The sequence below is a fragment of the Oncorhynchus kisutch genome, linkage group LG18 (assembly GCF_002021735.2).
Source record: "Oncorhynchus kisutch isolate 150728-3 linkage group LG18, Okis_V2, whole genome shotgun sequence".
Taxonomy (NCBI): domain Eukaryota; kingdom Metazoa; phylum Chordata; class Actinopteri; order Salmoniformes; family Salmonidae; genus Oncorhynchus; species Oncorhynchus kisutch.
The window spans coordinates 51,156,453-51,182,722 of NC_034191.2; the positions used below are offsets into that span (position 1 = coordinate 51,156,453).

The following is a 26,270-nucleotide window of genomic DNA, read 5'->3' on the forward strand; positions in this document are numbered from 1 at the left end:
CTTAGAGAGTGTGAAAGTGGTAACCGGGGAGCATAAATGGCAGAGGTTGGCCTAAGAGTCATCTCGTTCACCAGACAATTCCTCCCCAAGTCTAAGAGTGGCCAAAAATATATATCGTTGTATGTTAACACGTGATAGCTTGCATGCTGCCAAGTGGATTGCAGAATTTCCATAAAGTGGGCAGTTGTCGAGAGAGACCGGGTGGTTGCTGTCCATGGTGCTGATTTAACAAAGCCGTCTGCTTGTGGTGCTGAACAGACAGCAACGCTTTGACTGATTGCTTGCCTCCCGCGGCACATCCTATTTCGAGCGTTTTTTACTCACTGGGTCGCTCAACCATGTTCAACTCAAAGCTACGGTGTTTTGCCGCCTTGAAAGCATTGTCAAACCAAGTAACAATATAAGATACACTTTGAGTGCTTGATCAATAATCAAAACCGGATTATTCAAAACCTGATAACTTGTGATGTTAAGCTTTCAGTCCATATTGTATTTTGAAAGGTGAATGCTGGTAATGAATTAGGTGGATTTAATTAAACTAAGCATCCAGAGAGATTTAAACCATTTCCAGGACGGCGGGAGAGGTGTCCCGCTGGAGAAGCCTAATTTCCTTCAGTTGTAGTAAGAAACCTGATTATAAATGACATTCACCCGCGTGTGTTGAGACAAACGAAATTAAAATGGCTTTTGTGCGAAAATAAATAAATGATGTAATATGAGTCCTGGTGAGAGATGGATAAGGGGGCATAGGTGGTCACGTTTCCTTGGCATTTCCAAACTTCTAACCACAGTTCCACTCAAGCACGATATAGGCTATTAATCTCACAAGATATACCGTTTATTGATCTTTGGATATTGGGAGGGAATAACTGGCAATGAAATGACATTGTGCACAAATTATGCAATAAAGAAACACCCTTCCAAATGATAACCACCGTAGGCTTTAACATATAAGTAATACTGATTAAATGTTTAAAAATATATATATATTTTCTGATTGTGGACAACCGCTGTGATGGACTTATCTCCCCCTTTCTTTGGCTATGGTTCCTTCCCGAAGCCGCTGTATCTATTTGTCGCTGCTATCATAAACACTCACTCTAGGTCCACACGAAGAGCAACAAAGTGAACACATGGAAAAGCAAAAGATTGAGCGAGAAGTCCGTTCTTTTCCCATGTAGGACTCGTTTCTTCTGAGATGTGGGGTAAGTCATATCTTATCTAGCCTACTGAATGCGTCTTTAGATTTCTATTCTAACAAGATAACGCGCTTTTCACCAATCAAAAAATCTGATATTGTTAGTTTATATGATGGGAAACTTATAGCCATTGTCAGAGGAAAATCTGGTTGGGCAGTTTGACTTTCTGTCGAATAAGTCTAGTTCTGTTTTATTGGCGGTTACTGGGTGAGGCAAACGTCCGTTCAACAGTCTCTGGTTGGTATTTGCAATTACGTTGTAGGCTACACTATAAATAATACCGGCAGCACAGAAGCCAGTAAATTACTATAGTTTTACAGGAACTTTACTGAAACACAAACGTGCAGAATATTACTGTAACACCTGACTGACTACAGCAACATGGTGTATTTATAGAATTTGCAGTGCATTACTGGAAGCACAGTGGTTAGCAAACTGTTGCATATTCACAGTGCAGGCAGCTAGTGCAAACAATGAGCAGTATTTCTGTATTTAATATAGGTATTTCAATATCTTTTGTAATCTGTATTTGACTGGCCTGAAGTTTAATTACAATAAATGGATTTAGTATGTTCTCATACAAATAAAATGTACTTGCATTTATCCCCCCCTGCCTAGGGTGGCAGGTAGCCTAGGGGGGCAGGTAGCCTAGGGGGGCAGGTAGCCTAGCAGGGTTAGAGCGTTGGGTCAGTAACCAAAAGGTGGCTAGATCGAATCCTGGGCTGAAAAGGTAAACATCTGGGGTTCTGCCCCTGAACAAGGCAGCAAACCCACTGTTCCTAGGCTGTCATTGTAAATAAGAAGTTGTTCTGAACTGACTTCCCTGGTTAAAATGTAATAGCTACAACAATATTCTTTGTAATGGTCACCACTGTAATATTCTTTGTGATGGTCACCAAATACTGTGGTATTTTCTTGTTTATCTACCTTACTTTAATGCACTGACTGTTAAGTCGCTAAATTACCAAAATGTAAAGGTAAAAAGAAACACTTGCAAAGCACACTGCTGAGTATTATTCTAATGAGCTCCGCCCCTAACAAGGCCATGTTGGAGGGCAGAGCTCTCCAATACTGAGAACATTGTTGTAGTTAATGATCCAATGTTATTCACCAAGTTTTTATTTGAAACAAAATACAAAATACAAAATTCCATATCTGTCTAGTGTCAAGTATGATACTATAACATTTACTGTAACTTGCCACCAGCTTCCTGTAAATTACTGTAATATCAGAGACAAGGCTATTGTACGCATGTTGGTATTTTACAGTAATTCCATGGGTTTAGTGCAAGTAGGTTGGTTTCAAGTGTTTGACTATCCCATGACATTTATGAATGTTCTATGTTTAAATCCCCTTGCATTTCTAGAAGCCTAAGCAAAGGCTTCCAAACTGTCTGTGATTATAATGCAAAATAGACCAAAAGGACTTGCAAAACACTCATTCAGTAAAGGTCTGAGACTTGCTGTCACTCTGATATGTCCCATACAAACATTTAACTATTAGTGAACTAGTACCACATTTCAGTTAAATTGGTACAGCAATCTCACTAACGGATGCAACAAATATAGCCACTACAAGGCACGCCTCTAAATATGCTAATGCTCCAGATGCAACAATACCACGCACTCACTAGTGTTCAAAGGGATTTTAGTGCATTTTTAGCATAAAAACAGCCCCCACCACACCACACCCCTAACATAATATACCTCTACCATAGGCCAGTTAAACTGGCACAACGCTTACAGCAGGCCAAAAGAACCCACTGAAAGCCAAGCCCCCAATAAGCCACACCTATAATATGATGTACCTCTACCATAGACCGGTTAAACTGGTACAACACTCCCACTTACAGCTGGTCAAAAATAACTAACTGAAAACCATGCACCCACTAAGCCATGCCTTTAAAAAATTTTACAATCGCTTGCACAATAAAAGTGGTACTTGAGGCACACTCAGTGAAACCATTAACTCATGTACCTCATCTTCAGACCAAGTCTGCAAAACTGCAAGCACATTATCTGCTTTACACTCAGTTTGCAATTGTAAAACACACTTTTTGCTAAACACTAAACACAGTTCTCTACATTAGACACATCTTTCAAAACTAACAGGTCTTGTGTTTCGTTTGGAAAACACTGCCATTCCAAATGCCACACTCATTCACCGATTACGTACACCCAGTGAACACGTGTGAAAACACATATAGCTCATTTCTTCACTTAGAAATCAGAGCTTGAGCAGTATAAATAAGCTTCAGGTTGGCTTTCTTGGTTTGGACAACAATGGAGGCCAATTCTGGAGAGCGAGATAGAGGAATGAGAGTGAGAGGGGGACAAGGAGTAGGAGGAGGAAGAGGACAAGGAAGAGGACAAGGATAAGGACAAGGACAGCCTGTTTGTTTATCTTCTACTCTATTTGTTTTGTCTGTTATTGTTCATCCTGAAATCTGGATGAAAATGCAATGTTTTGAGAAAAAAATACATTTGATTTTTCCCACTTTGCATTTCTGTTTATAGTGTAAATATATACTGAATCTGAATACATACTGTATATTTTTATGCACAGTGTCACGCCCTGGCCATAGAGAGGCTTTTATTCTCTATTTTGGTTAGGCCAGGGTGTGACTAGGGTGGGCATTCTATGTTCATTTTCTATGTTTTGTTTTTCTTTGTTGTTTGGCCGGTGTGGTTCTCAATCAGAGGCAGCTGTCTATCGTTGTTTCTGATTGAGAACCATACTTAGGTAGCCTTTTCCCACCTGAGTTTTGTGGGTAGTTCATTTCTGTTTTGTGTGGTTTGTGCCTGATGGAGCTGGTTCGCTTGTTGTGTAGTGTTCAGCTTTACCATTAAAATGACGAACACGTACCACTCTGCACCTTGGTGCTCACCTTCTTCCACCAGCAGCTGTTACAGACATGTACATGTGAGTGCTATGACAAACTGCCGTGGACTCCACTGAACATGTGTAGTTGGTGTATAAGAACTAATAATTTGATGGATTGTGGGTAGAGTTTTGATGCAAAAACACCATTTTGAGAAGAGGGTTTGGTTTTGCAAGAGATGTGATGTTTTGTGTGTAGAGTCTAGAGAAAAGGAGCCATAGTTTCAGAAATGTGTAAGAAAAAACTAATATAATTGTGCCTTGCCTTTTTGAGTGAATTGTAGTTACCAGCAATGACTGTATTTGTTAGTGACAGAGACATGGTTGTTGAATTTTATTTTTTTCAGTCCTGTCGCAATCCCCATGTGAGCTCTTAAGCAACTCTGACAATGCAGTACATATTACATTTTGAGACTTAGTCTTAGTCTTATACAGTGGCCTGAAACTCATTGTTTGCAGGCCACACTCATCCTGAAAGTGGGGTTGCAAAATTCCAGTAACTTTCCCAAAATGTCCTGCTTATTTAGTCTTTTTCAGGAAGTTTCCAACTGGAATTTTTGGAAATCCTGTGAAATTGGGGAAAGTTGTCAGAATTTTGCAACTCTACCTGTAAGTCACAATATGTTGCCAATTGGAATCCAGCCAGTGCGATATCCAACAGTTGACATTTTTATTCACCTGCAGCCTACATTCAGAATGACTGCCAGGGTTAGGAACATTGTGAGACTACAGTGGGTTCAGAAAGTATTCGTACCCCTCAACTTCACATTTTGTTGTGTTACAGCCTGAATAAAAAATGGACACAATTCCCCATAATGACAGTCAATGTTTTTTTTTTATTTACATTTTTGCATATTTACTGATTTGAAATACAGAAATCAAATTTGAAGTGTCTTTTTTGGTAAGTCTCTAAGAACTTTGCACACCTGGATTGTGCATTGTTTTTAATGCTTGATCATTGCTAGACAGACATTTTCAAATCTTGCCATAGATTTTCAAGCTGAATTAAGTTAACTAGGCAACTCAGGAAAATTCCTGGTAAGCAACTTGGTAAGTATAGATTTGGCCTTTGTTTTAGGTTATTGTCCTGCTGAAAGGTGAATTTGTCTCCGTGTCTGTTGGAAATCAAACTGAACCAGGTTTTCCTCTACGGTTTTGTCTGTGCTTATAGCTGTATTCCATTTATTTTCTATCCTAAAAAAAAGTCCTAGTCCTTAACATGATACAGCCACCACTATGCTTAAATATATAGTGGTACTCAGTGATGTGTTGGATTTGCCCCAAACAATTTTTATTCCAGATAACTTAAATTTCTTTGCCACCTATTTGCAGTATTAGTGCCTTGTTGCAAACAGGATGCATGTTTTGGAATATTTTGTATTCTCATTCACAACTTCATCCTTTTTATGCTGTCATTTAGGTTAGTATTGTGGAGTAACTGTTGATCCATCCTCAGTTCTCATCAACCATTATACTCTAACTGTTCTAAAATCTCCATTGGCCACATGGTGAAATCCCTGAGTGGTTTCCTTCCTCTCTGGCAACTGAGTTAGAAAGGAAGCCTATCTTAGTGACTAGGTGTATTGATACACCATGCAAAACCTAATTTAACATCACCTGTCAAAAGGGATAGTCAGCATCTGCTTTTATTAGTCGAGGCATTGAAAAACCTCCCTGGTACCTTGTTTGAAATTCATTACTCAATTGAGGGACCTTGGAGATAATTGTATGTATGCTCACCACTATTATTGAACACGGAATGAGTCCATGTAACTTATGCGATTTTAATTGTTTAGACGTTTGCTGAATCTGAGCCATTTTCACAAAACACAACTCTACAAATCTCTAGCAAAAGCAACCACTGCTTTAGCGCTTTCCAAAATGTTTGTTGCATCAAACCAACACACTCGCCATATGAATAGATCTGTCTACCAACCTATAACACACTGATGTGCTAAACACAACACTATGAATATCCCAGGAGGTTTATGCCTGTTCAGTGTTACACTAGTCGTTTTGTAAAAGATTGTTACAGTAATGTATATTTGAGTAGGTATACATACACAAATGCAATACAGTAACAAAAGTGTCATTTATTTCCAAAATGCAGTCTTTTTGAAAATTGTGTTTTATATGGAACACTTTCCATACCCAACAGGAGAAAACCAGGAAAAACATTCAGTAAGATAAAGGGTTTTCTGTACAACAAGACCAAATGAAAGTGGCTCATTCTTTCAAAACTCTAAACACAAAAACACATGCAAAATGTAAGAAAAAAGACAGGCTGCATCCTGCCTCCTAGAATCGATGTTCTCCCCAGCTAAACAGTGGGGAAAGAATCTTCTGGAGTGACGGATACAGCCGCTGAAAGCTCCCACATCAACTTCACCACATTTATCCTCCATTGCCTGGGGAAGAGGCATCCGTTCGAGGGGATGGTGGTCATACACCTTCCATCACCATGCTGAAATAAAACTTCAGTTGGGTTCAGAAATGGGAAATGTGGGAGGTATAGAACAAATTGTGGGTGATCGATGAACCAGTTGCAGACCAGAGCAACCCGGTGGAAACTCACGCTGTCCCAGATGACAACATACCTGGGCTGCTCTGGTTCCACCCCTCTGCTCAGCTGGAATGACGATGCCATGTAGTGTGTCCAGGAATGTGATGAGAATGGCGGTGTTGTAGGGACCAAGGTTGGCATGGTAATGGAAGACACCTTGCTGGCTAACGGCTGTGCACATGGTGATATTCCCTCCACGCTGTCCAGGGACATTCACAATGGCACGGTGGCCAATAATGTTCCGTCCCGTTCTTTTGGCTAGGTTGAAGTCAGCCTCATCCGGGGCGGCAGGGTAGCCTAGTGGTTAGAGAGTTGGACTAGTAATTGGAAGGTTGCAAGTTCAAACCCCTGACAAGGTACAAATCTGTCATTCTGCCCCTGAACAGGCAGTTAACCCACTGTTCCTAGGCTGTCATTGAAAATAAGAATTTGCCTAGTTAAATAAAGGTAACATTTTTTTTTTATTAAAAAAATCCATGTAAATATAAACGTGCTGAATTGCAGCGGCATCCAGCTCCAAGACTCTCTGAAACAGTGACATTGACCTAGAGCAGTTAATATGGTGAGGCACAATAGACTGGATTACAGTACTGTGTCTACACAGTGCTGATATGATAGTAAATTCACAGTATAGTACTTATTTGCACATAAAAACAATTTTTTTAACCTTTCTTTAACCAGGTAGGCAAGTTGAGAACAAGTTCTCATTTACAACTGCGACCTGGCCAAGATAAAGCAAAGCAGTCCGACACAACACAGTTACACATGGAATAAACAAACATACAGTCAATTCATAGTGCTGTTCTTTAACCCTCTCTGGGTTTCGCTCAAATGACACCCTGTAGATCTGTTTCATCCAGATTCGATTGCGCTGTAATACACTGTCCAATGTAGACAAGCCCACCTGGTGAATGTCATTGAATATTGTGTTGTCTGCAATTATGTGGTTCTGGATGTCTCCTAGTCTAATGGTATTGTTTGCCACCACCATGTTCACAATAGCGGTCTCCTGTTCTGGTGTGAACAGCCGGTGTCTTCCAACATGGCCTGGCCGTATCTCAGTTCTGCAGAAGATCCACAAATATGATATGATTGGTTACAGTAAGCTAAAATATTCTATTTTCTATCGATATGAAATTACATTACTGTAACATTGGCCAACAATCACTGAGTAACATAGGCCTACTGACATGTCAGACTGCAGTATACTACAGTATACATACAAAAAGAGCGTAGTGTAGTTGGTAGGTAACTTACCGGTTGTCATTTCTGAATGTAAGGATGATAGATGCAAACATGTAGCTCAGGTTGGGCTGAACTCTCTGCCCAGCCTCCCTCATACTCAATCCATGGTTGAGCACATGGTCAACCAATGTGGCCTTGATCTCATCTGAGACAACTGTCCTTCCTCGTCCTCCTCTTCCTCTCACTCCTTCACCTCTAACTCTTGCTTCACCATTGACTTCCTTTTTCCTCCAAAACAGGAGAGTTCATCTGTGGCCTTTTACAGTGCTAAAGCTCTGATTGCTATGTGAACATTTCAGCAACGAGTGTTTACACCTGTGAGGAGTGGGTGTTGCCAATTGGTGTATAAAGCTTGGCATTGTGATTGGTGTTGCTTTCCAACGGGACTAAAGAGATTTTAATTGTGAATGTTGTGACTAATGTAGAGAACTGTGTGTAGTGTTTTGCAAAAAGTGTGATATAGGATTGAAAACTGAGTGTAAAGCAGAAATTGTGCAGAGTTGGTTTAGAGATTTGGTATATGAGTTTCAGGTTTCGGTGATTGCAATTTCAAGTTCCAATTTTAGTGTGTAAACAATTGGGGGAAACTGTAAGCACATTTTTACTCCTAAACTTCTTTAGGTTTTCCATAACAAAGGGGTTGAGTACTTAATGACTCAATACATTTGAGCTTAATTTTTTTAATTTTTTATTAATAAAAAAAAACTTTTCAATTTGACATTATGGGCTAATGTGTGTAGATCAGTGACACAAACACATTTTAATTTAAGGCTGTAACACAACTAAATAACTGAAATGTATGTTATTTATCTTTGTGTAGCATGAGATTAATCAATCAATGTGCATGCAAAAACACAGATAAAAATGTTTATAAAAAACTAAAACTAAAAAACTCAACCTGTAGTAGAGCATGCTGGGAAATATGATAATGAATATGGTAAAAATTAGCCTAACTTCTTGAAAACTTGTCTGAGACACATGATATTTGTATAAATCAGGGCTAAAATGTTGGTCATCTCCAGTGGAGGCTGCAGAGGGGAGGACGGCTCAAAATAATGGCTGGAATGGAGCGAATGGAATGGCATCAAACACATGGAAACCATGCCATTACCATGAGCCCGTCCTCTCCATTTAAGGTGCCAGCAATCTACTGTGGCAACTTTGTTCTTGTTTTCCATATTCATCCTGCTGGCTGGTTGAGGCTCTCTTCAGGCTATCAGTTTTTACTTCACTTTTCAGAGCACGAAGGCCAGGGTGTGGGGCCGCGGCATAGATGCAAGACGACTTCGGATCAGCAATGTGATTGGTCAATTATCCACATTAAAATATACTAACACAAAACATACTATAGTATAATATTGTATAAATACTATAGTCCACAAAAACACTACAGTATTATTTACTGTTGTGTTGTGGACATGACTGTATTTTGTAGGGGTCGGCAACAGGTGGCCCACAGGTCAAAACCGGCCTGCGAGTGATTTATTTTGCCCCGCAAAGTTTTTAGCAAAAAATATGTAAATACAAAACTCACTAAAAAGACTAAAATCACCAGGAATTCAGCTAAAAATGTGTTTAATTTAGGAATTCTGTTCAGCAAGTATTTCCATTAATTAAAAATGAGACATAGGTGATTGTGTCTCAATGTAATCAAGGTATGAAATTATTGTTATTTTTCCGGTATTTACTGTAGTTTTTTTCTCAAACTGTTGTATTTACTGTAGTATTTTTGTGGACATGTAGTATTATTTACTAAATTGTTTTAGTTTTATTATCTTTGGAATAACAGTGGGGGCTTTCACCATTAGAAAGTTACAATAGGTAGGCGGGCCGTCTGAACAGATAGTTCAGCGCTTCTGCTCTTTTCTATGACCTGTAGCAAGGAACTTTGGGACTGGTAGGGCTTCCTGTCCTCTTCTAACCCTCTTCTTCATGGATCGGTCTGGCGAAGGTCAGGTTTGGCAAGGTACAAGGTACAAGGTGGAGTTCTCCTTTATAAAAAAAAAAATTCTCAACTTGATTTTATTAAAACAACATTTTATGGATTTAAAGTGCAATAAAACCTGCGTTTAGGTTGTTAAAATGTCAGCTTCTATTGCCGTGCATATCAGCCGGAGTAAGAGTGGATAAAATCACAATAAAATGCATCAGATATGACCTCTAAAATTGTTTTAAAAGTGGTTTTCTTCTGCAGAGTACCCTCAGGTGGTTCAATGACTTCCTTCCCTCCCTCTACAGGCACTCCAAGACCACCCTGTGGGGTTGTCTGGAGTGCCTGTCCGTACAGTTTAAGGTGCACTTGCTTGGTTCTTTTGGTGTTTCTGGAGAAGAGGACGCACTGGGTTGTCAGGGGGTTGAGCTTGACCCGGTTCTCGATCTCTGTTAAGCTCCTCTGTAGCTTTTTTACAGCATAGGCAAAGTTTTTGGTGGGGTCCCAATAACAGAGATAATCTGCAAACTGGGCCACTTGTCTCTCTCTTGGGTAATAAACAGTGGAGGACTTGAGCCTCCCAATTGGCACAGCAGTCTAAGGCATCGGAGTGCTTGAGGCATCACTACAGATTCGGGTTTGATCACGGGCTGTGTCGCAGGCACCTAAGACCAGGAGACCCATGAGGCAGCGCACAATTGGCTCTGGGTCATCAGGGTTAGGGGAGGATTTGGCCGGCGGGATGTCCTTGTCCCATCGCGCTCTAGCAACTTCTGTGGCGGGCTGGGCGCATGCACGCTGACCCCGGTCGCCAGTTGTACAGTGTTTCCTCTGACACATTGGTGCGGCTGGCTTCCGGGTTAAGCGAGCAGTGTGTCAAGAAGCAGTGTGGCTTGGCAGGGTTGTGTTTCGGAGGATGCATTGCTCTCAACCTTTGCCACTCCCAAGTCCGCACGGGAGTTGCAGCGATGAGACAATACTGTAACTACCAATTGGATATCATGAAAAAGGGCTAAAAGTACTCTCTCGTTGAAAGACTGAGGGTGACTGAGCCTCTTCTGAGTGCAGAGGACCCCATGGACCAGAAGTGGGTATCTATTAGCTCAGTGCTTTATCAGTTCCACTCAATTGGCTTCAGAGGTAGGAAACATCAGGGCTGGTTCGATGCGAACTCTGACACCATCACAGCCTTACTGGACAATATGCACAAAGTGCACAGGGCTACTCTCAACAGCCCCACATCTGCTACCCTCCGCCAGCAATGACGTGCATCACGCAAGGAAGTGCAAACAATCTTGCATGCTCTGCAGAACGAATGGTGGATGAATAAGGCACAGGAAATCCAAATGTATGCAGACAAAAATGAAATGCACAAATTCGGCACCTCAACTAAAGCCATCTATGGCCCTAGAAGTCGCTCCATCACCCCCCTGAAAACAGCTGATGGTCTGACTCTCTTGTAGGACCAAAACCAGATGCTGATGAAGTGTGCCACTTTGAAGCACTACTCAATCAGCATTCTCCTACAGACCACTGCATCCTGAAAGAACTGCCTGTCCGTCCACCCATTCAAGACCTCGACCAGTTAGGTTACTTCTGCACCAGAACGATTCACCAGTGCATAACTGAGGTTTGGGACTGGTTTCATCCCCCAACAGTGGAGGGATGCAAATATTGTCACCATCTATAAGAACAAGTGTGTGACAAAGTCTATCTGCAGTAACAGCCGGGGGATATCCCTGGCTGTTGCCGGCAAGGTCCTGGCTAAAATGATGCTACATAGGTTGGTTAACAACATCACAGACGAACTGCTGCTTCAGAAATAGCAGGAGTATGGTCAACATGATATTCACAGCACGGCAACTCCAGGAGAAGTGTCGTTAAAAACATCAGGACCTTTTCATGGCCTTTGTTGACCTCTCCAATGTGTTCGACACTGTGAGCAAGGAACTACTATGAGGCATTCTACTCAAATTTGGCTCTCCCTACAAATTTGTCAACATCCTTTGCCAGTTCCATGATGGGATTATGGCTTGGATGGCCATAGGAGGGCAGAAGTCAGTTCCCTTTGGAGTAAGCATCGGTGTGAGGCAGGGGTGTGTGCTGGCATCTGTACTCTTTAACATCTTCCTCCTATGTGTCACCCAGCTTCTCCACAAGGAGCATGAGGACAGCTGTGGGGTTGCGGTGGACTTCAGGCTGGATGGAAACCTATTCAACATCAGGAGTCTCCAAACAACCACCAAGGTTTTGATGGAGCGGGTTCTTGAGCTGCAGTATGCTGATGACTGTGCTCTTGAGGCCCATACTCCGGAAGACCTTCAGTCCGTCCTAGTAGCGGCTGTGAGGGTCTATAGCAGGTTGGGACTGTCTATCAACACCACCAAGACAGAGGTGGTCTGTCAATGGAGATCCAGCCCTGCACACACCATGCCTGTCTTTACCATTGAACACAAATCATTGGCAATAGTCCCGTCCTTCTATTATCTGGGCACCATCCTCTCAGAGGACTGCAGAATCGACCTCAAAATAGGATCAAGCTAGCATCAGCTGCATTCGGGAAACTCAGACGCAGGGTCTTCCAAAACATCTCCACCTCCACACTAGAGTCGCTGTCTAAAAAGCCGTCTACATCACCACACTTCTTTACAGCTGTGAAGCCTGGGCCACTTACAGTCGCCACAACAAGCAGCTCGAGCGATTCCGCATTAGATGCCTGCAGCGCATCCTGGGAATCACCTAGTGTGACTGTGTGCCCATACAGAAATACTTGCTAAGACCAACTGCAAGAGTATGGAGGCCTTGGTCACCCAACACCAACTACACTGGCTTAGGCATGTAATTAGAAGGTTTCAGGAGCAATTCCTGCGGAAAATCCTGCATGGCCAGCTACATCTTGGCCGGTGGTCTGCAGGGAGGAAAATGAAGCGCTTCAAGGACCAGCTGAAAACGTGGCTGAAGAAGCGCAACATCAAACCCACAGACCTGGAGGATGCTGCTGCTGACCGGTCCTTCTGGCGGCAGCTCTACCACAGAGGTGGGAGGTTGAGAGGAGCACAAAGAAACAGCAAAAACAGCTCAGGAGACATACAACTATGACTGCCCCCGCCAACGCAGGCTGCATATGCCCCACCTGCAATGAAGTTTGTGGATTCAGATTGGACTCTGCAGTCACTGTTAACTCAGAAGTGGAAGTCATCATCGGATACGATGGACTACCTTAACTTAACATATTGTTTCTAAAAGTGATGCCTGTACAAATGTCAAAATAATAATTTCTATATCCCCATATCACACACTCACAAACTGAAAACATAATGTATGTACAATTAATTGTTTAGAAATACAGCATGTCTCAAATATCACTTTCATTTGGGATGCCGTTAATATCAGAAGTGAGTTTTCGTAGCAGGTTAGGATAACTTTCACAGCAGGTGAAGATAAATAATGTAGCAGGTTAGGAGAATTAGGTTAAGGTTAGGAAATGGTTAGCTAAAATGCTAAAATTCTCTTCAACTCGATTATGCAAGTTTTGACGTCACTTTGACATTAAGCGGCATCCCTCCGAGACATGACCCATTTAAAATCGAGGCAAAGTTGCTTCCTTTTTCGGTCAAGTCTTTTGCCTTGTTGGTGTGGGTCAAACAAAAACACCCTAAATAGTACCTCCCAGAAGGCAGGTGATAGCTGCATGGTGCAGTTGGTGAGAAGCAACTGCACCGACTTGAAGGCGACCAAACATAGGTTATTCAAATTTGAGAATACAATTTAGTTATAGTATTTTTTATTTAAGTGTGATGCGTGAAGGCCGATACTCAATTACAACAATGTTGACTGGCAACACTTATTGAGCATACACAGGATGTTTTTACAGTCGCTTTGTCTCGTTATTGTAGCCTATGCTATTTATTAAACCATAGTATCAATCCCACCTTGAAGTAGGATGAGAATATTCCATGCAGCCAGCCGAACTGGAGTTGATGACAACAGCAAAGACCGTCAATAACCTACAGAATTTGAGATGGGCACCGTCCGAGCCAACTGGGGCAAGAAAACCTCTCGATCCAGCTAGGACGTGGAAGCCCGACGTGCTGGCTAGGCACCCACGGTTCCATCAGCGGCTGCCCAGAGCCGATGTCAGCACCAACCGGAATTCCAGTACTCCCCGATGCTTCGTATGTAGGCTGCTGCATTCTGTCACGTGGATGACGCTGGAGAGACAAAGCCGATACGGGGAGTAATACATTTCGTATGGAACGGACATGGAACGCGACAGTAACAGCGTCAGCAAACAAGTAACATAGACAAAAACACTATCAATGCAGCAGTGGGGAACAGAGCAGGGGAACTGACAAATATAGGGGAGGTAATTAACAGGTGATGAGTGAGTCCAGGTGAGTCCAATATCGCTGGTGACAAGGGAAGGCAGGAGTGCGTAATAGATGGCAGGAGTACGTGATGCAGGGCAGCCTGGCACCCTCATGCGCCAGGCATGGAAGGGATAAGAACATTGCCAGCCATTATGGCAATGGAACATTTAGGACAAACGACTGGGCCGCGTTTATAGATACAGACCAAAAAGACTGAACGACTGGGTTGCGTTTCCAGCAACCCTAGACCAGCAGGCTTGGGTAGCAACCCTAGATTTGTGTCGGGACTATCTTGTGGAAGGATGAAATGGAATTAATAAATTTGTCAAAATAACATTTTGAATGAAAATATATCAATCGTTATTTGAATATGTAAGTAAGAAATTAGGTTCAGAGTGTAGAGTGGCTTGCGAAACTATTCACCCCTCGGCATTTTTCCTGTTTTCTTGCCTAACAACCTGGAATTGAAAATTGATTTTTGGGGGGTTTGTATCATTTGATTTACACAACATGCCTACCACTTTGAAGATGATTGTGAAACAACAAAAAATAAGACAAAAAAATAGAAAACTTGAGCGTGCATAACTACTTTTGCCCATTCTTCAAGTTAAAACTGCTCCAGCTCCTTCAAGTTGGATGGGTTCCGCTGGTGTACAGCAATCTTTAAGTCATACCACAGATTTTCAATTGGATTGAGATCTGGGCTTTGACTAGGCCATTCCAAAAAAAATTGATGTTTCCCCTTAAACCACTCGAGTGTTGCTTTAGCAGTATGCTTAGGGTCATTGTCCTGCTGGAAGGTGAACCTCTGTCCCAGTCTCAAATCTCTGGAAGACTGAAACAGGTTTCCCTCAAGAATTTCCCTGTATTTAGCTCCATCCATCATTCCTTCAATTCTGAACAGTTTCCCAGTCCCTGTCGATGAAATACTAAAATTATGATTATGATAACTGCCATATGATTTCCCTATCTAGAACAGATCAATCAATGTAATTATACATAATATACTAATTTACCCCAAAAAATATGGGTGTGGTGGAAATTACATTAATGACATTTAATCAGCCCAAGACCCCAAAAAATAAGGAATGATTGTGCAGTTATCCAATACATAAATACCAAAACCTTCCTGTTTGCCTACCTGTGTGTGACCATTGTCTGCCTGTGACCACGATTCCTGCCTTCTGTGAGGGCAATATAAACACCTGCCGTGCCCTGTGCGTGAATCTACACCTTTTTCTCCCTGAGTATTCATTGCACAATTTGCACCACTTCTGTAGAATCACCCATATAGTATTACTCCCAAAGCAACTCTTAAATTATGGAACAGTAGCTAGGTTTCCACCCAATTGGAGACATATTTTAATGTGAATATTCAGTCATCCACATGAAAACAATAAGCACATTTTCCCCACCATAAATAGTACTTTTCTTTGTTTTTAGAAGATGCCACAAAACGCACAGAGGTCACAGACTTAGAAGCAAAATAAAAAATGATACTATACGATACCAGGAACGTCTGCAAAAGGACAGCGAGAGATACTGGAAGAAAAAATTTGAAGGGAGAAGGGAAATCTATCTCTGAGCTTACAAAGCGAGAACAAAGAAGCAAGAGATGGCAAAGGAAATGCAAACAATGGAATAGAAGACAGACTTTATACAGAACAGCAATTGCGACCGACCTATCGGGCAGACACCTGATGACCTGTAGCCAGAACATGAGGACATCATACCTGCGCCTAACTTACCTGCTCCTGATGCATGCCCTGATACCCCTTCCCCATCATCTGCAACAGGAATGAGAAGTTGAATACTTTCTGGAAGGAAAAAGGTTGGAAGAGGTCGCTCAAATACATAGAGATCTTTGCATTACAAATGTCAAACTTGATAATGCTTAACAGAAAACTGAGAAATACAAAAAAAGGTATGATCAACTGATGAAGAAAATGGAGAGACAATATTCCCCAAAGACAAAGACAAAATAGAAAATAAAGGGAACACCCGAAGAACTTGAGAAGGATTTTATTGTTTCAAAATGCCATCATTACAGAGTTAAAGCAAAAGTATCGAAAAATGTGCAGTGTCAAGGATTTTCAGCAAAAGCAATGAGGGCAAATGAAAACAGGCCAACAAGTATTCAATACTCCAGGAAAAAGCATTGTAACATAATTAGCACAGCCACAGAAGAGAAAATCACTAGATTCTATGAGCGTGATGTCAACAGTAGAACAGGGAAAAAGGACACACAAGAAAAGAAAAAGCAGAAGCACTTCTTGAATGTCACAATTCACAACCTTTATCAGAATTTTAAGAGGGAATATTCAGAGATTAAAATGTCCTACTATGAATTCTGCAAAAGATGTATTTTTTGGGTTGTCAAGCCAACAGTCCAGGATAGGGATACATACAGTATATGATATTTGTCGATGGCTGATATGTCTGATAAAAATGACAGAAATATATAAATTCCTGAATAGTACGATCGCAGCCATTATCAGATATTATGTCTAGACAAATCAAAAACAATTATAATACTGGTAAAATGTTTGTTTTTTCAATACATTTTAATTTCTGAAAGCTTGCAGGGTCAAAGTGCCCGAAGTTGCAGAATCACCCATACATAAGTATAAAAAATACATGTAATTGCTGAAATGTATCAAAAGTAAATATAGAGATAATGTCAAATTCCTTATATTAATCAAAACAGACGGCACAATGTTTTTATTTTGTTTATTTTTAAATTTGGGGGTGGGGGGGGTACACTCCAACACTCAGACACCATTTACAAACAAAGCATTTGTGTTTAGTGAGTCTGCAGATCATAGGCAATAGGGATGACCCGGGTTGTTCTGTTGAGGGGGGAATTGGACAATTTTCCTGTCCTGCTAATCGTTCAAAACAAGTACTTTTGCGTGTTAGAGAAAATGTATGTAATGTAGTAAAGTAAAAGTAAATGTTGTCAAAAATATAAATAGTAGAGTACAGATACCCCCAAAAAACTACTTCAGTAGTACTTTAAAGTTTAAAAAAAATACTTTACATGATCATTTCTCTCATCTGTAGCCTGATAAACTGTATGCTTTCCCAGTGAGCCAAAGTGGGAGGACCACACAACATGTCATCGCGTGACTCATAGTTTACTTCTATATGATAGTTATTAGATCATTATTTGAGAATAAATAGTTTCCACCAACATTCTCACATAATTAATTTTACAGACCACCTTGTCTAGCTTATTTTGTTTTGGTGCAATTTGGAAAGTTTATCAAAAAATGAAGTATGACTATGAGTTTGTTAAGAACCTATGCATATCCCAATATTGGGGGAGATACCACTTTGTTATAATACTTATATAGTGTTATTCATTTGATATTAGGAAGTGATATCCAGAAATATTCAAGGAAAAGTTAAATGAACTTAACATGATGAACTAGAATTGCATTTAATCCCATAGGGTGGCCAAAAACAACTGAAAGCCACACCTGAAAATAACCTGATTACCCAAACATGGGTTAATTTAAACATAAATTGGGTTTTAATTTACTTCCATGCTGGGTTTTTTTCTTGTTCGAACAGTCATTCTGATTCCAATAAGAAATGGCCTTTTGAGTAAGAAAAATATCACCCATACTACTTTGGGGGGATAGAAATGCTCAGAATTTGAGAAAAAGTACTCTTTCTCTGATGGCCAACTACCAGGAAGTTTGAAAAAACAGGCTGAGTGGGAGGGGAGCTTCAATTTATGAACTCATCTTGACTGAGCGCTCCTTGAAACACCTGTGTCAAGAAACTGGGATGCAGTGAGCAGTTAGGTGATACATAAAGCAACATTGAAATTGAATCAATGATGTAAAACAACAACAAAAAATTAATACATTTCCCGTTTGGAAAGTCTTTAAGGACACAATTCACAGCAGCATTGACAGATGTGTTGACATGACAACTGCGTCAGAGTTTTAAACAACGCCTTCCACCCTTTTGTACCATGCTGGCTGAAGCCCTAGCTAGCCAGCCCTAGCTACGGTAACACCAGACACAGATGAAGCCCTAGCTAGCCAGCCCTAGCTACGGTAACACCAGACACAGATGAAGCCCTAGCTAGCCAGCCCTAGCTACGGTAACACCAGACACAGATGAAGCCCTAGCTAGCCAGCCCTAGCTACGGTAACACCAGACACAGATGAAGCCCTAGCTAGCCAGCCCTAGCTACGGTAACACCAGACACAGATGAAGCCCTAGCTAGCCAGCCCTAGCTACGGTAACACCAGACACAGATGAAGCCCTAGCTAGCCAGCCCTAGCTACGGTAACACCAGACACAGATGAAGCCCTAGCTAGCCAGCCCTAGCTACGGTAACACCAGACACAGATGAAAGGGGAAATATAGAAGTATCTTTCCCATAGATTAATAGTGAATTATTTTACAGTTTTTCTCAATTGCTAAAACACAATTTCTGAAACCTTGCTCCATTTCCTGAAAACATTAAACACAAAACCTCATCTTCAGGCACTATTTACATAACCTCTGACTCCTCTCGCAAAATGAAACATTCGCCTCAAAACAGTTTTACCTGTTTTCAAAATCAAACACTGCTCTCAAATCAGAAACAAAGTGATCAAAATGATATACACTCTCAAGCAGTCAGTAAACAATACACCGAAAATAGAAAACACATTGTTCAAAACATACAATTCTCAGGGAGAAGTCGTTTTTCATCTAAGAAAATATTCCTATTTTTCCGTCATTGTCTTTTGATGAACGAAAACAAGTTCTATCATAGTAGCTCAAAATTGATCAGAAATTACTACTCTGCTTTGCTCTTTGCAATTTTGTTTTTTGTTCTTCCTCCTCCTTGTACCCCTATTTTTACAGTACTGTACCCTGCATCTCACAAACTTGTCCTTTGACTGTAATTCTTGTTCTTTGTTGATATGAACCTGCAACCAGTCAAAATCTATTGAGCAGTCAGTACTGTTAATAAATGGAAAGCACAATGTTCAGGGCAATACAATTTGTCCATTGTACAGTATACAGCCTACAATGCACTGTACTAAAGTATACAATACTAAAAGGGACAAAAATCAAAGGAGCAAACATGTGATCAATGTGCTTCTTCTTGTCTTTGGGCTGGGTCAGGCCAGAGCACTTCGTCGACATCACAAGCAATATTGTTCCTCCTGAGGCAACGGGGGAAGAAGCCTCTTGTGTGCCGTATCCAGCCCTGACATGATTCCTCACCTATATCACCACAGGCTAAATACATGGCTTGCAGCAGATTTACTCTGGTGTAGGGTTGTCTATCATACACTTTCCATCTCCAAGAGGAGAAGAACTCCTCAATCGGATTCAGGAAAGGCGAGTGTGGAGGGAGGTACAGGTTCATAAACTGCCCATTGATGTTAAACCATTCCCTTACCTGAGCAGCTCGGTGGAAACTGACATTGTCCCACACTATCACATAGGTGGGAATGGGATTCTCATTTAGCTCTTGACCCTGCTGCTCTTGAACCTGCTGCTCAAATAAAATATCTCTTAGATTGGCAATAAATCTTAGAAGGTGGTGGGTGTTATATGGCCCGAGTATAACATGGTGATGTAGAACACCATGGTTGCTGATAGCAGCACAGATTGTGACATTGCCACCTCGTTGACCAGGGACTTCAACAATGGCCCGCTGTCCAATCATGTTTCGGCCTCTCCTTCTCCTCTTTGTTAGATTGAAGCCTGCTTCATCGACAAAGATGAACTCATGGGGTCTGTCCAAGGATTCCAAGTCAAATATTGTCTGTGTAGAAATACAATATACTGTATGTAGGATTGTGTAAGTCGTACAGAGACAGTGCTATACTGTAGAGTACAATTAGGTTTCTGAGTCACATACATTGTATGTACCGAAGAGTAATGTCATTCACATAGTATGTGTTAGTATTGTAGACAATCTGGATTACAGTAAATGTTTCTGAATGTACACTTACTTGCACATACTGAGCTCGCAGTTCTTTCACCCTTGGTGAGTTGCGCTCAAAAGGTACTCTTTTTCATTCGCATTCTGTTATGATGGAGGACACGGTCAATTGTGGAAATGCTCACACTGTCGATTCTTAGGAAGTGTGTGTTGTCTTGAATCACTCGCTCCTGGATTTCTATGAGTCGTATTGCATTATCTTGAAGGACCATGCCAACTATAACGGCCTCTTGCTCCTGAGTGAATATAGCTGTCCTTCCACCTGCATGTGGCAGCCTTGCAATTCTACAAAAAGTAGTTGTGCAGTTACAAAACATATTCATGCAGTACAATACATACAGTGTTAACTTTACAAATGTCTATTGAAACAGCTGCATATAGTGTAGTACAGTAAATTAGTAATGACAAAAATACAGTAGTATCCTGCACCTGTTCTCTTCTCTGAATGTCCTTACTATGGTGGACACAAAACAAAAAATCGGCTCAAATTGGGTTGCACTCTAAGTCTTACTTCCCTCATTGTCAGTCCATGGACAAGAACATGGTCTTTAACTGTTGCTCGAATATCATCAGATATTTCCACTCTTTGTCTTCCTCTTCCTCTTCATCCTCCTCTTCTTTCTTGCCCTCCTCCTCCTTGTCTCCCACCTCGCATACGCACTCGTCCTCGTCCTCTCACATTGTTTCTTCTATCCATTCTCAGACTTTCTCCTTCCCACCTTCAACAACCTGTTTGCTCTCTGAACTGGCTTATATTGGTTGTGTCGCATCATTTGAAACAGGTTAAATCAATTTTGAGTGGTTGTGTTCAATCAATGACATGTGTGGCTTACAGTTAGCTATTTTTGGCCAACCATTAAAGTAAATGTCTTTCCAGTTAATCTGTTTTGTTGTATTTTATATCATATGGTCAGATTGAACACCGACACTTTTGAAGCTTTTATGAAGTGTACAAGTTCCTATTTCACTGTAGATTATGCAAATAATAATGTTATGAATTTTGTATTCAAATGCGTTATGTGCAAAAATATTCAGGGACAGTTCAAATGTCCAGTGTACAAATATAAGATGATGAATAGGAATGACAGTTACTCTTACGGGTGGCCCAAAATAATGATCTGAAAGCCACAGCCCTAACATCTCAGGTTATTCATGCAACCCAAATGGCTAGGTCAAGATAACCATGTGTGTGTTATGTCCAGTAACAACACATGAACAGTATGGTGTGGTGACTTTGCTGTACATTATCCTAAGGTTAGCCTGTCGTGACCCCTATGAGTGGGGACCAGGCTGCTATTTTTTTAAACCTGCTTGACACTGCTTGACACATCGGCCTCACTCATGGTACTCAGTCTCCTCTGTTATTTTCAACTGAAAAGATGGCCAGAGAGATTCATTGTTATACCTGAAAGTAGCATATGGCCTGAGATATCCAACAGTAACTTCTCAATTAAAAACCTCCTTCCCTCTCTCACTCACTCATTGAATGTGCAGTAGACTGACGGTTTGGAAGCATTTGCATTTTAAGAACCAACAAGCAAGTGTATCTTATTTATCCATAAAAAAAGATGAAGGTTCATACCAGAGTCATCAACGATGAATAAAAGGTGCCTGAAGACAAATACATAACATCCTTGTGTCAGAACATTGGGATGGTTGGAATCCTGTTCAATCAAACTTGGCAACTAGTTCTTCAGGATAAACCATTGCTTCCCTTGCGCTTGAAGAAAGCAATTTTGGACAAGTACTAATTGAACTCATGATTTCAGTATGCAACAAGAAGAGACTGCATATTAAAAGTGTTTTGTGTGCCCTAAGCTGGCATTCTGTTAAATATACAGTGGGGCAAAAAAAGTATTTAGTCAGACACCAATTGTGCACATTCTTCCACTTAAAAAGATGAGAGAGGCCTGTAATTTTCATCATAGGTACACTTCAACTATGACAGACAAAATCAGAAAAAAAATCCTGAAAATCACATTGTAGGATTTTTAATGATGTTATTTGCAAATTATGGTGGAAAATAAGTATTTGGGCACCTACAAACAAGCAAGATTTCTGGCACTCACAGACCTGTAACTTCTTCTTTAAGAAGCTCCTCTGTCCTCCACTCATTACCTGTATTAATGGCACCTATTTGAATGTTAATCATGTTAATCATAAGTAAAAACGTTAGAGAAACTGAATTATTGAATTTTGTTGACTATTATTTTGCATTATATATAGGTACTGGTCAGGTTCTGCAGAACAGCACTTTAAAAACAAAATGTGATTTTTATATGGTTACGGTACTTTTTGATACTGTTTGTATAAATCCATGTTATGTACAACGTAAGGCACTGAATTTGTAATTGTATTTGAAAGATAAATTATTGTATTTTTTTAAAGATATATGATCATGTAAATATAATAACATTATTATTGAACTATTATAAAGTGTTAACTGTCCAACCGGTGGGATATGCATAAGCAGTTGAGGCACTCATACTCGTGCGTAAGCCTTGTTAAAGCTTCAAAAGTTACAAACACTAAGTTGTGTGTTCCATTGTAGCTCTTTTCATATGTGATGCATTTTTTGTGAGAAAGAATGTTGGCGTTTGTGCGTTGGAACTGAATACTTATGTTCTTAGTCAGAATCAAGGATGTAGTGGAGTAGCTCAGCTGCTTATTAACTGGATATCACAAGCAAGTATGAAAGTTGCAGGCAGATCACTTGTCAGTTTAAATGAGCCTCTCGGCCAGCTTTCTGCTGTTGTGAGCAACTTACCAAACAGCGTCTTTATAACACACCAGAATAAAGTAGTGCTTTCACAGGGAATGTGCAAATCCAGTGAACAAAATCGTAACAATGATCTGATTAAAAGTATTCTCCTTCAATGCCCTTCACAGTTTCCTTTGCTTGTAGCTTCAATTCTTCAACTGATATGGTTGTGACCATTGTCACGTGTCAAGACTACCAAGAACCATGTATTCTGTTGGCATGACATAGGGCTCTATTCAATGCATGTCGTAGGAAGTTCAGCACTAAAGCCCAATTCAAATCTGAAGGCAATGTTCCTGCGTTGGCGGTAGGGTTGCACATTTTGGGGAATATTCAGAGGTGGGAACCTTCCGTGGGAATTAACGGGAATATATGGGAATTCATGGAAATATATGCAAATTAATATTAATACCATTTAAATGTAGATGTGTTTTGCATTGGATATATTTACCATATCATATGGAGACAAAAACATAAACCTTTTACCTTTATCATAAGTAAAGATAATTGCAAATGATTAAATCCTTCCAACCGAAAAAAAAAACTTTGTTCCGAATTGAACAGAAAGGAGAATATTGAATGATCCCCAATGATACATCGCATCACCCAAAAACGTTTCAACATACAACTGTAAAGTGATAGTCAAGAAACTAAAGCTTTGGTTGTCTTCCTTTCAGGCTTCCTTGTCTTCTCCCTGGACATCCTCAATGTCCACTTTTTGAACATCAGACTCTGGGGCCTCATCTTCACTGTCACTTTCCAACCTTGTTGAGGATGGCTTGTTGTCAGGCTCAAAAAGCCTCAAATTTGCCAGGATGGCCTCCAATTTTTCAACCCTTGTATTGGTCAGCCTGTTGTGTGCTTTGGTGTGTGTGTTCCCAAACAAGATCCAGTTGCACTCTGAGGTGACTGATGTTGGTGGGATTTGGAGGATGATGTACGCAACAGCGGAAAGTCCCTTCCACCAGGTGGCTGATGAGATATGTTGGCAAAACTGCCATATAGCGACTCCATCCCAAAGTCCTTGCTTGGAAGTGTACTTTGCCAGACTGCCAAGAACCTTGCTATTATCCAGGCCAAGGTGACGAGACACGGTAGTGATGACAGCATAGGCCTTGTTGATCTATGCACCAGACAGGATTCTCTTGCCAGCATTCTTGTGGTCCAGCATGTATGCTGCGGCGTGACAACACCACCCCAATGGGTGTTGGTGGGCAGCTTCAATGTGGTGCTCTTATTCTTCTCACTTTGCTTGGTGAGGTAGATTGCTGCTATAACTTTTTGACCCTTCACATACCTAACCATTTCTTTGGCTCTCTTGTAGCGTGTATCCATTGTTTTCAGTGCCATGAGGTCCTTGAGGAGCAGATTCAATGCATTGGCAGCACAGCAAATGGGTGTGATGTGAGGGTAGGTCTCCTCCACTTTAGACCAAGCAGCGTTCATGTTCGTGGCATGGTCTGTCACCAGTGCAAATACCTTCTGTGGTCCACGGTTATCTGCAATGTAGAGACGTGTGTCTGTTGTCCCTTGTGTCTGTGCTCTTGTAGAATACTGGTTGAGGGGTGGAGATGATGTAGTTCATTATTCCTTACCCATGAACATTTGACCACCCATCAGAGATTATCTCAATACAGTGTGCTTTCTCTATGATTTGCTTGACCTTCACTTGTAATCTGTTGAACTCTGCATCCAGCAAATGAGTAGATAAAGCATGTCTGGTTGGAGGGGTGTATGCTGGGCGAAGAACATTCAGAAATCTCTTCCAAAACACATTGCCTGTGCGCATCAGAGGTGAACCAGTTGCATACACAACTCGAGCAAGACATTCATCAGTATTTCTCTGACTACGTTCCTCCATTGAGTTAAAAATGTCTGAATCCAGGAGGACCATGAGCTGCTGCTATCGATAAGGTGTCTGATTCATCATTTTCACCTTGAATAGAACTTGGACTTTTGTCAGAGGTTGCTTGTTGTGAGCGCTGAGGGAACTTTATGCACTTGGCCAGATGATTCTGCATATTTGTTGCATTCTTCACATATGATTTGGCACAGTATTTGCAAATGTACACAGCTTTTCCTTCTATATAAGCTGCAGTGAAATGTCTCCACACATCATATAGCTCCCGAGGCATTTTCCTGAATATAATTTATTTTGTAAAAAAAAACAAATACAATTCCATGTATAGATAAATAGATAAACAGTTAAACAACTCCTTTGTAAGATAAATGTTTTAAAATGAAACATGTATGGAAACAGGTGAATTGACACTCCTCAGTTAGCAGGCTCAAGCAAGCTAAAACCCACATGGAAGCAAATGTGAACTAGCAGAAATGGTTAACAAGTTAGAAATGATTTAAACACACTTTGCTGTAGACTACTATTTACTAGTTAACAAAAAAGTATGTATGTCGTATAAAATATATTCACACCATCCAGTATTGTAATCAAAACTTACCAGAAAGCATGTAGTCCTTGGCTCAGACAGTGTAGTAGTGTGGGATCAATAGCATCTCATTAGTGTGCAAGATCTTGAGAATCAGCTGTATCAGCTGTATATGTGGTATCCGATTTTAAGTACCTTGGCATCATACTTGATTCCAACCTCTCTTTTAAAAAGCATGTGAAAAAGGTAATTCAAATAACCAAATTCAACCTAGCTAATTTCCGATTTATACGAAATTGTTTGACTACAGAGGTAGCAAAACTGTACTTCAAATCTATGATACTCCCCCACTTAACATACTGCTTGACTAGTTGGGCCCAAGCTTGCTGTACAACATTAAAACCTATTCAGTCTGTCTACAAACAGGCTCTCAAAGTGCTTGATAGGAAGCCCAATAGCCATCATCATTGTCACATCCTTAGAAAGCATGAGCTCTTGAGTTGGGAAAATCTTGTGCAATACACCGACGCATGTCTTGTATTCAAGATCCTCAATGGCCTGGCTCCCCCTCCACTCAATATTTTTGTTAAACAGAAAACCCAGACATATGGCAGCAGATCCACAAGGTCTGCCATGAGAGGTGACTGTATAGTTCCCCTAAGGAAAAGCACCTTTAGTAAATCTGCATTCTCTGTGAGAGCTTCCCATGTCTGGAATACACTGCCATCAGACACACATAACTGCACCACATATCACACTTTCACAAAATGCTTGAAGACATGGCTAAAGGTCAATCAGATTTGTGAACATGGTCCCTAGCTGTGTGTTGCCACTCCATGTTGTCTGTTGTCTGTAGCTTGTGAGGTGTGGAAACACTTTGTTGCTTTTATGAATTTTGTCTTGCTGCTTTTTATTTTATGCTGCTCTGTCTGTATGCTACGTCTTGCTTGTCCTATGTTGCTCTGTCTGT

The 26,270-nt window shown here is 40.8% G+C and overlaps 1 protein-coding gene across 1 annotated transcript in view; it reads left to right on the top strand.

The window, feature by feature from the left end:
- Window positions 1-1,015: 1,015 nt before the first annotated feature.
- Window positions 1,016-26,270, top strand: part of LOC109908719 (5-hydroxytryptamine receptor 5A) — a 43,038-nt gene continuing 17,783 nt past the window's right edge. Inside the window, exon 1 of the mRNA XM_031795264.1 lies at window positions 1,016-1,205. The gene's annotated coding sequence lies outside the window, so the exon portion shown is untranslated. The remainder of the gene's footprint in view (window positions 1,206-26,270) is intronic.